The following is an 11,019-nucleotide window of genomic DNA, read 5'->3' as shown; positions in this document are numbered from 1 at the left end:
TGCTAAGCTTACAAGTAGAATTTTGTTTTTCTTATTGAATATATTTGGATGTTAGTTAGAACTATCTGTTACTCTATAGAATTAGCTCTCTCATAAAAACTGTTTTCAGACTTAATTTAAGAGAAACAATGGGAAATTTCCAGGAAACCAAGCAGGCAATTCAGTTTCCCTGTAGGACACAGGACAGTAGGTTTTGCAGGTGACTGATTCATCAGCCTGCCTGCAGTGGGGAGACAAACCTCTGTGACCACTTCTTGCTCTGGAGCTGTGCCTGGTGTCATCTCACCATCCTTCAACCACGGAACTGGTACTGGTTCCAAGAGCACTACAAGGCAGCCAGGTTAGCAGCCACTCTGAGTGCATTCCTGCTACAAAACCCTGGAGACTGTCCTTTCTAAGTTGCTAGAAGCACTAATAACATCAGTAGCTCTTGACATGCCAACAGGCTTGAAAGGCTGTCCTACTGGTTGTATCCCCAGTGTCCAGCACATTACTATTCAGTAGTGAAGGAGAGTGGGAATTTGTGGTTAAGTCAAATGAGGCTGAGAACAGGATTTGTGTGATGATTAATGCTATTGAGTAGTGCTGGATAATACTTGTTCTTTCTGTGAAGTCACTGCGGGTGATGGCTTGGAAATGCAAAAGCTCTCTGGCTAACAGGCAGAAAGATGCCAATTAAGCCAGTGGCATTCCAAACAGGGCACAGCAGTACCTGCATGTGTTAATGCTGCTTCAGCTTTAAGAGGAGAATCATGGAAGTGCTGTGGGAACACAGAAATCTGAGTGAAGGCAGAGAATGGAAGGCAGCAGGTGCTGAGCACTCCGTATGATGACTGTAGGCTTCCCCTTCGTGCCACAGGGATGGTCCTTGCTGCTCTGCCTGGCTTCTGCTCTGACAGAGCACAGAGCTGGCACAGTCCACTGTTTTTCTAAAGGAAGGCACCTACATGAACTTGCTGAGATGTTTGGATGCCTATGACATGCAAACAGTGCTCCTGCACTTATTCCATAAAAACTTCCTGAATGTTCCTTTTGATGAGATTTGTTTAAAATGGATCATAAGGAGGAATATGAAAAGTCTGAGAAGCAAAGAAGGTGCAAAATGACATGGAGTGGAGTTACTTTCAATAAGTGCTAGAAGACTTCTTTGTTGTACTCCACATTTCTGATGCAAATCAGGTAAAGCAGCAAGGTTTAACATTAGTTTCTCAGTAGAAAATCAATCTTAGTGTCAGATGTTATTGGTAAGTCAGCAGGCTGTAAAAACAGTTGGAGCTTTCTTCCACCCTCCTACAAAGTTCCACTTGAAGAGGTCTTTTATGGTGTGGTGCATATGCCTTTATGCTTTTCCTGGCTGCTGTTTGAGTAGCATCATGGTACTGTAAGAGGAATATCCTAGAAATAGCAGTCCACAGTAGTGCCAGTGGTTGACTTGCCCCTTACAGTACTTTGTCAGTACCTTGTTAACAGCTGCTTTTGTGTGCATTCCCCTTTAAAATTCCAGTAGATAATTTTCTCAAATTGGTAACTACAGAAGGCATTTTTGACCTGCTTCTAGCTTTCCAGTGGCTGAGGTTTTCATAGCTGATTGAATGTTGTATGCAAAGTGTATGTTTCACTTGTGTCTTTTTTTCCATCGGCACTCTCCTATTTGAGGCAGGATGGGTACTAAAGTATGAAGTAAGAGACAGGATCGCTTTTCACTTCATTGTCATTATGCAGAGAGATGCAATTATGAAACTTAACTGGGTTACTCTTTGTATATTAGCCATGATAGGATAAACCATAGTATAGGCCATTGTTAAAAGGTCCTAGATATGAATGTCAGGGCAGGTGATTTTCAGGTGAAGATACCTGCCTTCCCCAGGCCTGACACAAGCCTTACTTACCTACATTTGCTAGGTTGTAAGCTAGTGTTCTGACTGACTTCTTCAGCAGTTTTGGCTGAGTGGCAAAGAGATGTGAAGGAGCCATTCCTCTATGGCAAGTGAACATGGTGATACTGGGCTGTGCAGGCTGGCTTGCAGGGTGCATACTGAGTCCTGTGTGCTGTGTAGTTGATAACCAGTATAAATATTTACAGATTGTGCTTCCTTCTAACTCTCCAAATAGACTTCTTTGTGAAAGAAAATTAGATATTATATGCTTCCCATACAATAAGCAGGATATGAACTGGGTTTTAGCCTTGTGGTGATAGTCCGATTCAGAGGTTTATGGACAGCCATGATATGACTCTCTTCCAAAATGGAGGGATCTCTGACTGTGTCACATGATGCAGGACTGCAGAATGCACTGGTTGGTGCTGGTAGAAAGGCTTAAGTTGCTGGTAAACATGTGCTTGAATCTGTAAAGCAAGAATCTGGGAACAAAGGGGATATTATTTTGTTTTTAGAGTCATTGTGTTTTACCTAGATTTAATGAAAGGCAATGAATGTTGAATGAGAAAGTATCATATTTAGTGAATTTCTTCTCAGGGATAGAAATAATGGCTTCTGATTGGATTAGAAATGTTGTTTGTTTATTCTCGTAATTTGTATTCTTAATGCCTAATGAGGAGGGAGGTGTTACTACAGTTTCAGTATATACTAAATGGGCAGGTGTTTAGTAGTTCAGTTAGGCTTCCCCTTAAGCTAGATGATGAGCACCAATAAGTTGGAAAGGTTTTTCTTGGGCAAGGAACCCTCGGTCTTCTGAGCTTCTTGAGCAGCATCCTTACAATACTGACTTCTGCCCTCTAAGAGGAATTAGATTTAAATCATTAGCTGATTTCTACAGCCACCAACATCACATTAGATTGTACCAATCTGTGAAGTTAAACCAGATTTAGACTGTTCATGTGGACTTAAAATGTTATCAGTCATGTTAAAACCATACTGAATCATTCATTGCCACAGATGGGTTAACCTCCTGTTCTCTCCTCATCTTCGCATCATTAAACCCTTCAGTTTAATTTCAGTTTCTATACTAATAGTAGCTGTTACTATTTTTTATGTAATATATTTTTTATACTATCTTTGTTTTCTTCTACTCTACCATAACTGCTTTGTCATTACATAATGATCAAGCAGGTCGATGCTTTTATAGTAAAATAGAAGATAGAAGGGGAAAAAATGAGTGCACAGGTAACATCAAAATTATAGTCCAAATCATTCTGACCTATTATTTTGTACAAAAATGTAGTATGACTAGGGAACAAACTGAGGGACTATTCCCTTCTGTATCCACACACCTACATATTTTTATAATTTGTTTCTTCCTCCTTTTTTAACCTATAATGATGCAAGAAAATTCCAAGTGAGAATTATGTCTTGGCAGAAATTTAGATTAGTTTACGTTGAAAGGATTTAATGTTGTTATGATGTAAAAGCAATTCTTTGCTCTACATCAGAAAGGACCATATAAATCATCTTTTATTCAATTACTTTCCTAAATTATTCCATGATGAAAGGATGTGACTGATCATCATAAACTATTTACATTTCATTTCAGTGTGCTATAAGAATAATAGTATGCATGGGCAAGTGACAAGGTTTAGTGGCTGACTAAGCCATTAGCTACTTTTAATGACCTGCTTGGCCTGTGATGGGTCCTGAGGTAGGAGTAATTGCTTTTCCCAACAGCAGAAGGCTAGGGACGACTTCACTGACAAGACCTCATAAAACAAAGTATTTTGAAAATCCGTATGATTTTGAGAGCCTTGTGACTGCAATACAGCTTTTCCATACAGTGATTTTCCCAGTGTGATTAGGCTGAAGCATTATGGGAAGGTGTTTTCACAAACTACGTTGCTGGATTGGCTCACAAAATGAGTGAGTGTCAAAATATGGGAGTTCAGCAAGTTAAAATAAGAAAATACTGGAAAGCTACACAATCTCCATCTTCATTATCAACACCTGTAGCTAAGATAGCTTTCTTGGTTGCTCAAGAAATGTACAAGAGAGGATCTCAGTGATACTCACAGCCAGGTGACTGACCTAATACTGTCTAGGAGATGCCTACTGATGATAAATCTGTACAAATGCCTTCTCAGTTGGCTAGTTTTGCAGCTGAAGTGAAAATCCTGCAAGGTTCAGAAAAGGGGTAACAAAACCAAAGTAGCTCATCACTTCTGTATTCTAAGAAACTTGCATTTACTGTTCTCTTTTTGTTTTGAAGGAAAATGTTTCTGGTGGCAGCATGTGAATTGTGTGTGTTCACAAGCCGAGATATATTCTTTAAAAGACTGCCTTGACATTGGCCCTGATAATGGTCCTCTGTCTTTAAAACCTAAATTTGTGTTTAATCTGTTGTGGCTATAGCTTCATTTAAGTGTTATCAGAAACTTCTACCTTGTAAGGTGTCAGCTTTTTTTAATAAAGCTACTTTGATCTGAAATAAGTAGGTAAACTGCTCAGTAGGTGATTAGATTAAGAATGGGATACATGATAAGAAGACAGTTATTCTTCCTGTTGCAGGCCACATGATCTGCTCCTAGCTGTTGATAACTAAACGAGAGAGCTGTACTGTCATTGTCAACCAGTCTGCTGATCTGCGAGGTCAGGTTCAGTTGTGTGCAAGATGTTATGTTTCAGTGCTAATGAAACTAGAGAGAAAACATTTATGCTTTTTATCTGTACAATGGATTTCTTTTACATTAATGTCATCTTGCTTATTTGTTTTATTCAGGCCTGTGAAAATTAGGGAGCACTGATTTATTCCTTCCAAAAGCCTCATGGACTGTGAATGTGTGATAAGGTGAAGCAGTTGAGTTTATAGCAGTTTACATTGAGTTTGCATATTATTTTCTATATGCTTTTAAGTGTCATTCTTGAAGCCTTTCAAGAAACAAGTATCAACGATAAATGTTATATTTTGGAGATAAATAATTCTTGCAAGTGAATATGATGCCACCACATGTGCTAAACTAAACCATATGCTGATTGTCTCTAAATGGACTATGATCACCCTTTGCAGCTCCAAGAGGAATTGATCATGGATTGGACTAGGCACAAGTAAATAAATGACAGACAAGAATCTTGAAGAGGTGTTTCCTGTGTTGGAAAGCTTGTAGTATTTACCTATGAAAAAAATTCAGAAAGATTGGAGAGACTGGTGCGGATACATAGGTCTGTTAAGTTCTTTGGATGAGAGCTGTTCTTTCCCAGAGCTTTGCATTGGCTGCTACATGGGCTTGTAACTTAAATTTAAGTTCAGGATTTGCAACCAGCTTTCAAATCACCCATGTACTGTCTTTCCTTAAATCCCAGAATTCCTGTAAGCTAGAATGGAGAAAGCAGTGGTTTGACTATCTGATGTATCATTTGTCTTTGAAAAGTGTACGAGAGACCATCCATTGAAACAGCTGCAAGATATCATGTCTAAGACATTCCGCCACTCCCCAGACAATCCAATACTTGCCCTCCCCGTCCTGCCACCCCTTTTCTGTGAAATAATATACTAGATCAGTTAGATCCAATATCTCATCAGAAATTGGAGCACATTGCCAATTGATGAGTAATGAGATTTCATTTTCTATAACCTCACCTTCGGTACAGACAGGGAATAAATTGTAATTGCAGGCCAGAGTTTTATAATTGATGGGAAGATATCAGGGGTTTTTTGAAAGATTTTTTTAGCCCAGTAACGACTTATAATAAGAAACATTACCTTTCATTTTGGTCTACATTTTTAATAATTTTTTGATATTTGTTGAAAATGACAAAAAAAAAAAGAAAAAAAAGTAAGAAAAACTTCCTTCTTTGCTGGCCAAAACAAAATGAGTGAGTTCTGCTCTGGGAGATCTGCCAGCATGGGGTGCACAGGATAACAGGACATCAGTTTGTGGAATACATGATCTCTAAAGAAGTGCTGTTCCTGATTGTGTAAATACAGCACCAGTGCTATTGTGTGAATTAATGGACAATTATGCTTGAAAGACCTATAGCTAGGAGGCAAGTACCCCTTGGGGGATCCATAAAGGGCCTGCTGGGCTTACTGTCAGCCTTGCTCAGGTGCTTTGCCTTTTCTGAAAACTGGACAATATGCTCTGAAAATGTATGAGAGAGAAAAATGTGAGACTCACCCTCAGGAAGGTGCCATGACAAGTAGGGATGGTGTTCACTACCTGTTGCCTTCACAGTCTTTTCAAAATTAATCCAGTATGCAAATAGAGGAAGCATTCCTTAGGGTAGAAAGAGCAGGATTCCTGTTGCAGTCATGGCACTAAGTCAGTATTGTCCTGGATAAATCCTTTTTCCTCACTTAGATTCATTTTCAGGAGCCATTCAATAGTACTTTTTTCTATTGTCATGAGCTCTTAATGACTGGGAAATGCTTTGAGGTCTGTAGGTAAATGGCACCAGACTTAGAGTACAATGTGCTCCATAAAATGCTGGGCAAGTTTGAAAGGGATAGATGAAAAAGAGCTGATTACAGAGGTCTTTGAAATCTGTGTTAAAAGTTTTCACAGATTTCTGTGGGCTGTGGATCAGATAACCAGGGTGGAGGGGGGAGCAGGAGGGAAAATCTTATGCAAGGTCATCATCTACTTGTTTTTCATCAAATAACCAAGCTGGTGCACTTGTGATTGATTACCCTTTATATGTTTACTCGGAAAAAAGGAAGGTGAGGGAAAGATTGGGATCCCGTTGAAGTGGATTTAGTTTTGGAATGGAACATGGAACATGGAAACTCTCTGCATTATTGCTGTCTAAATTTCTCTATCTGCAAACAGTGATGAATGCAGTCAAAAAAATGGAAAGACCATTCTATGCTGCAGCCCTGCTCAGCAAATCCTCTCACAAATAGACCCTCCAGCTACTCAGAGTCACGTTGCCTGGATTATTTCAAGGGCCAGTGCCCGGGTGAGGAATGTGACATCTTGGGCCATTTATGTAACTACCTAATCATGTAACAGGTGAGCAGGAAGTCCATATACAGTGTAAACAAATCCCTTTGCTATTTTCCCCTGCATTGTCTGGCTGATTCTAATGAAGAAACCATGCAAAGCCCTAGCCAGGGAATCAAGGCTTGGAGCCTACTTGGAGCTTCAAGAGGAAGTGCTTCAGTGAAGTCACTTTCCGGCGTGTTTCAGGTCATGACTAAAATATTTCCCTGACTCCTCTGTCTCATCATTTGTTCACTCTTGGCTGGGTGCTGGAGATACTTGTGCTCCAAGGAGAAGGGTGGTTGACTCCACATCTTGTTACATGGTGCCAGGAGCTATGGTGTCTGTGCCAATCGTTATTTGGTTCCTGTTTCAGTGTCTTAGTTTCTTGTCTGTAACCAATTGGACCAGTGCATAATAGAAGAGGCTGTGTTTCTTTTGTGCTCCCTGAAGGAGGAGCTGGCTGTATTCATTGTCTCTGCTACAGATTTCTTACCTGGAAGCTAGTTAAGCACTGACTGCAGAGGAAATGTGCCCTGATTGCACTTAATCCCTGATGAGTGTGCATATCAGTTGATAATCAAAAGCTTTTCTCCCTCAGTGAATCTGGGTAAAAGAACAGCTCAGGCATCTTCTTCCCATTGTCAAAAAAGAACATTTATAATAGGCACCTCTTAATTCAAGACCAACAATTTACTTGGGTAGTGCACACTGTAGATTCTGGCAGGTGTTTTACAGCTTTTGCAGGTTTCTCTCCATTTCACCGCAGTGTCCTGTTTTATTCATAAACTCAACCTGATCTTTAAAAGAAGAGACATTTCTCCAGGTTTACCGGGTCTCTACTGTAGTTACCATCAATAAGAATATTGAATAACTAGTTGCAGTTTCTTGAGGGGAAAGCTCTGTATAGAGAGACATTGCTTGAGGCCAGATGAATATGTTTTGGCCAAGTTTCATAAGCTGGTTCAGTTTTTTAATGTGTGGTTTCTCTGGCAAGCACACAGTTAAAGGCAGTGTTGTGCATACTTTGTTATATGGTGAATATTTTATTAGCATTATTAGTCTGGTCAGAGGGAAAGAATAGAAAATTAATAGCTTAGGTTAAGCTGATGTCAGAAGGCATATAACTCCTAGAGCTAAAATATTTGCCACATTTCCTAGCTGGAGACCAAATTGTCTTGTATCTGCACAGCATTTCACTACTCTTCTGGGTCATTTCCCTCTGTGCATGTAATATTTATCATTATTGTGTCCACTAAATCAGAGTCCTTCAGGAGATTTTCATGTTGCTTGGGTTCTCCCTCTGCAATGAGTATCTGCTGTCAATCTAGGTCTTACTTTTATATTGTGGGAATACAGAGAACAAAGGAAGCAGCAATGCTCTTGTGCTGAGTCACAGCTGGAGGTCTTGCTCTGTGTGTCCTCCCACTGCCACCCTTAGTCAAGCAAGAACTTGTGTTATGCTTCATGGATGTACACACCACAATCATAGCAACTCCCTTAAATTATCAGCTTCATATTCTGTCCCCATGCAGATACAGATTTAAACCTGGGTAGTTGGTGTATCAAGATGGGATAGTCTTTGTTATCCAGGAGAGTGTCAGGAGGAGCGTGTCAGAAGCAAATAGACATGAAGGAGGAGTTTCTCCCAGGCTAGTCACAAGCAGGCAGTACTCCTGGAGGCCACCAAAGGTCCAAGGCAGAAGGGGAGAGACAAAAATCTTTTGGACATCCTTAGAAGATCCAAAGGTGGATCTTCTTTATGCAACACCTACTGAAAATGTCCATGAAAGTATCAAAATCTCAGGAGACATACTGCACTGAGAACTGCAAACAAAGAATTGTGTTTTCTCTCCTTCAGTCCTGTTTGAAACTTCCCAGTACAGGCATTCATCTCTTAAATGGTCAAAACATCCAAGCTGTTTGCACAAACTGTCCATATGTTTTACTTCTACACATCTGAGATTTTATTTTTTTGCTTCTTTTAGTCTTTGCCTAAGCCATCTTTACAGAAAAAACAATGATGAGAGAGTGGAAACAATTTAACAGAATTCATAATGAAGGGAATGATGCTATACTAAACCTGACTCACAGTAAACCCACAAAGCCCTGTGGAAAGCTTTAGTTAAGGCTTTGAGACCTCAGCTTTGATGTTGAAAAATATGCCCAGAACAGCTCAAAAATGAGACAATTTGTGCCTTACTGAGGATCTTCCACTGAGAATTCCTGCGCCAGGTCTGCCAGTGTCTGATGTGCTTAGCCTACTGTATGAAGGCTGCCTGGATCATCGCTCTCTGTGCTGTGCTTTTCATTCGCTCACTTCTGGACATAGTCCAGTGTCCCTGACGTTTCTCCACTGATTTCAACTTGCACTGGATTAAGCCCAGCAGTTGCCTAAGCATATTCATTTCACGGTTGTTTGTGCTTATATTGTGGAGATTGTAAAGATATTGACTGTTATAAATATCTTTATAGTTTGGCCTTATAAAAATGCAGTGCCTTTACCATGTTCTCATGCCTTTATTATTGTCATTATCAAGTTACCCCTTTTAAATCACTCGCTTGAAAAGCCTTCCTTACAAAAATATAGCAGCCTCCTCCACAGAAGAATAAGATTTCATGCCAAGTCATTAGCTGTGTGGAACATTTTGACTTCATTTGTGAGCATTTACCCTAATCCATTTGCCAATGCCAGTTCTAGCAGGTGTGTCTTGGGTCACAGTACTCCACACCCAGAAGTTCTGTGGAAAGCTGTGCTAACTAGAGCAGTGACTGAGCCCATATGTCACTAGCTATCTGTGGAGGCAAGTTTTGAGAACATGGAGCTAAAAAGGGTTCACATTTTCTTGGCTACTGTATCAAGCAGCTTTACATCAACATGTTCAAGTTACATCTATCCTTGACCTTCAGTGTCTGACTTGGGACTTTCCAGACTGCTATTCTGTAAATGAACAGTATCAAGAGCTTGGGTCCCAGTCTGGTCTCTTTTGTATGGACTACGATAGGAGAGGCGCATACAATTACACTGTGTGTTAAAAGAACCAGTTCCACAAAGAAGCCCAAGTGCCCAGTAAGGTGCAGTAGCACATCCCTTCTAACCCCACCCAGCAGCTGTTTCAGTCAGACATACCTGATTTCTGTATGTGTATGACTCTTCCATGAAAATCCAGACTAATGTATGATGCTGGACACAAACTCAGCTGTTCTGTTGCTGCTGGCTCCAACCTTAAAACCCAACAGGATTCTTGGGCATCTTTCAACTGCAGGACCCAATTTTATAGACATTCCTAGGCCTAGTGGTCTTATTCAGACTGTGCACAAACCAGCAGTGGTTAAGGTTAAGAACCAGCTTAAGGTCCCTCCGCTGCCTGATTTAGAGTAAGAATTTGCTGTCTGATTTTCCACTTGCTGGAAACTTTCAGTCTGCCTTGTCTTCTGGGCTGCATTGCTTGTTTTGCTGAAGCCCCTCTCTGTGAAAATATTTATTAAAGCAAATTGCTTTTTACAGTTGAAGTTGTGAATTATCAAGCTATTCTCTCAGTCTTTGGGGTCTCAGTGCTGTTGCAGGTTTGCACAAGTTACTTTCTTCTGAGATGAGTAGAGGCAATTGGCAAAAGAAACCTAGGTCTTGGAGGAGGTTAAGGGGTTGTGAGAAATAAAAAGAGAGGGTTCGTTGTGGGAGGTGTGGAAGGAAGGGGTTTTGGTTGATTCGAACAGTTGAATTAAAAGGTTCTGTGTTAATTGCTTTTTGGAAAAGTGGAATGGCCCTTTAAGGGGGGGATTGCTCCACATGCAGGTTAGACAGGCAAATTTGGTGGGCAGTCTGTGAGGCAGCAGCCTCAACAAGGGGGGCTGTTGTCAGGGCCTGCGGACGGTGGTAGGGCCTGATAGGGCGACTGGATGGGCCAATCAGTGTTGATGACACAGCAAGAAATTGCCCAAAGAAGGCAGTGAAAAAGTGAAGTGATGGAGTAACCTCGAATCAGCGTGCATGGGACCATACATGGACTACAGAGGGATGGATTCCTGGAGGGGAGAGAAGAGGGCGTGGCGTGAAGGAAATAAATGGGGGTGATCTCCCCCTCCCCGGTGTGCTCCCCAGCGACTTTGCTGTGGCGAGGCACCCTGTGCGCGCAGTTTGGCCATTAAACACT

Source organism: Pithys albifrons, chromosome 1 (genome assembly GCF_047495875.1).
Source record: "Pithys albifrons albifrons isolate INPA30051 chromosome 1, PitAlb_v1, whole genome shotgun sequence".
NCBI classification, from domain to species: Eukaryota; Metazoa; Chordata; class Aves; order Passeriformes; family Thamnophilidae; genus Pithys; species Pithys albifrons.
Note: the sequence above shows the minus strand (reverse complement) of the source record.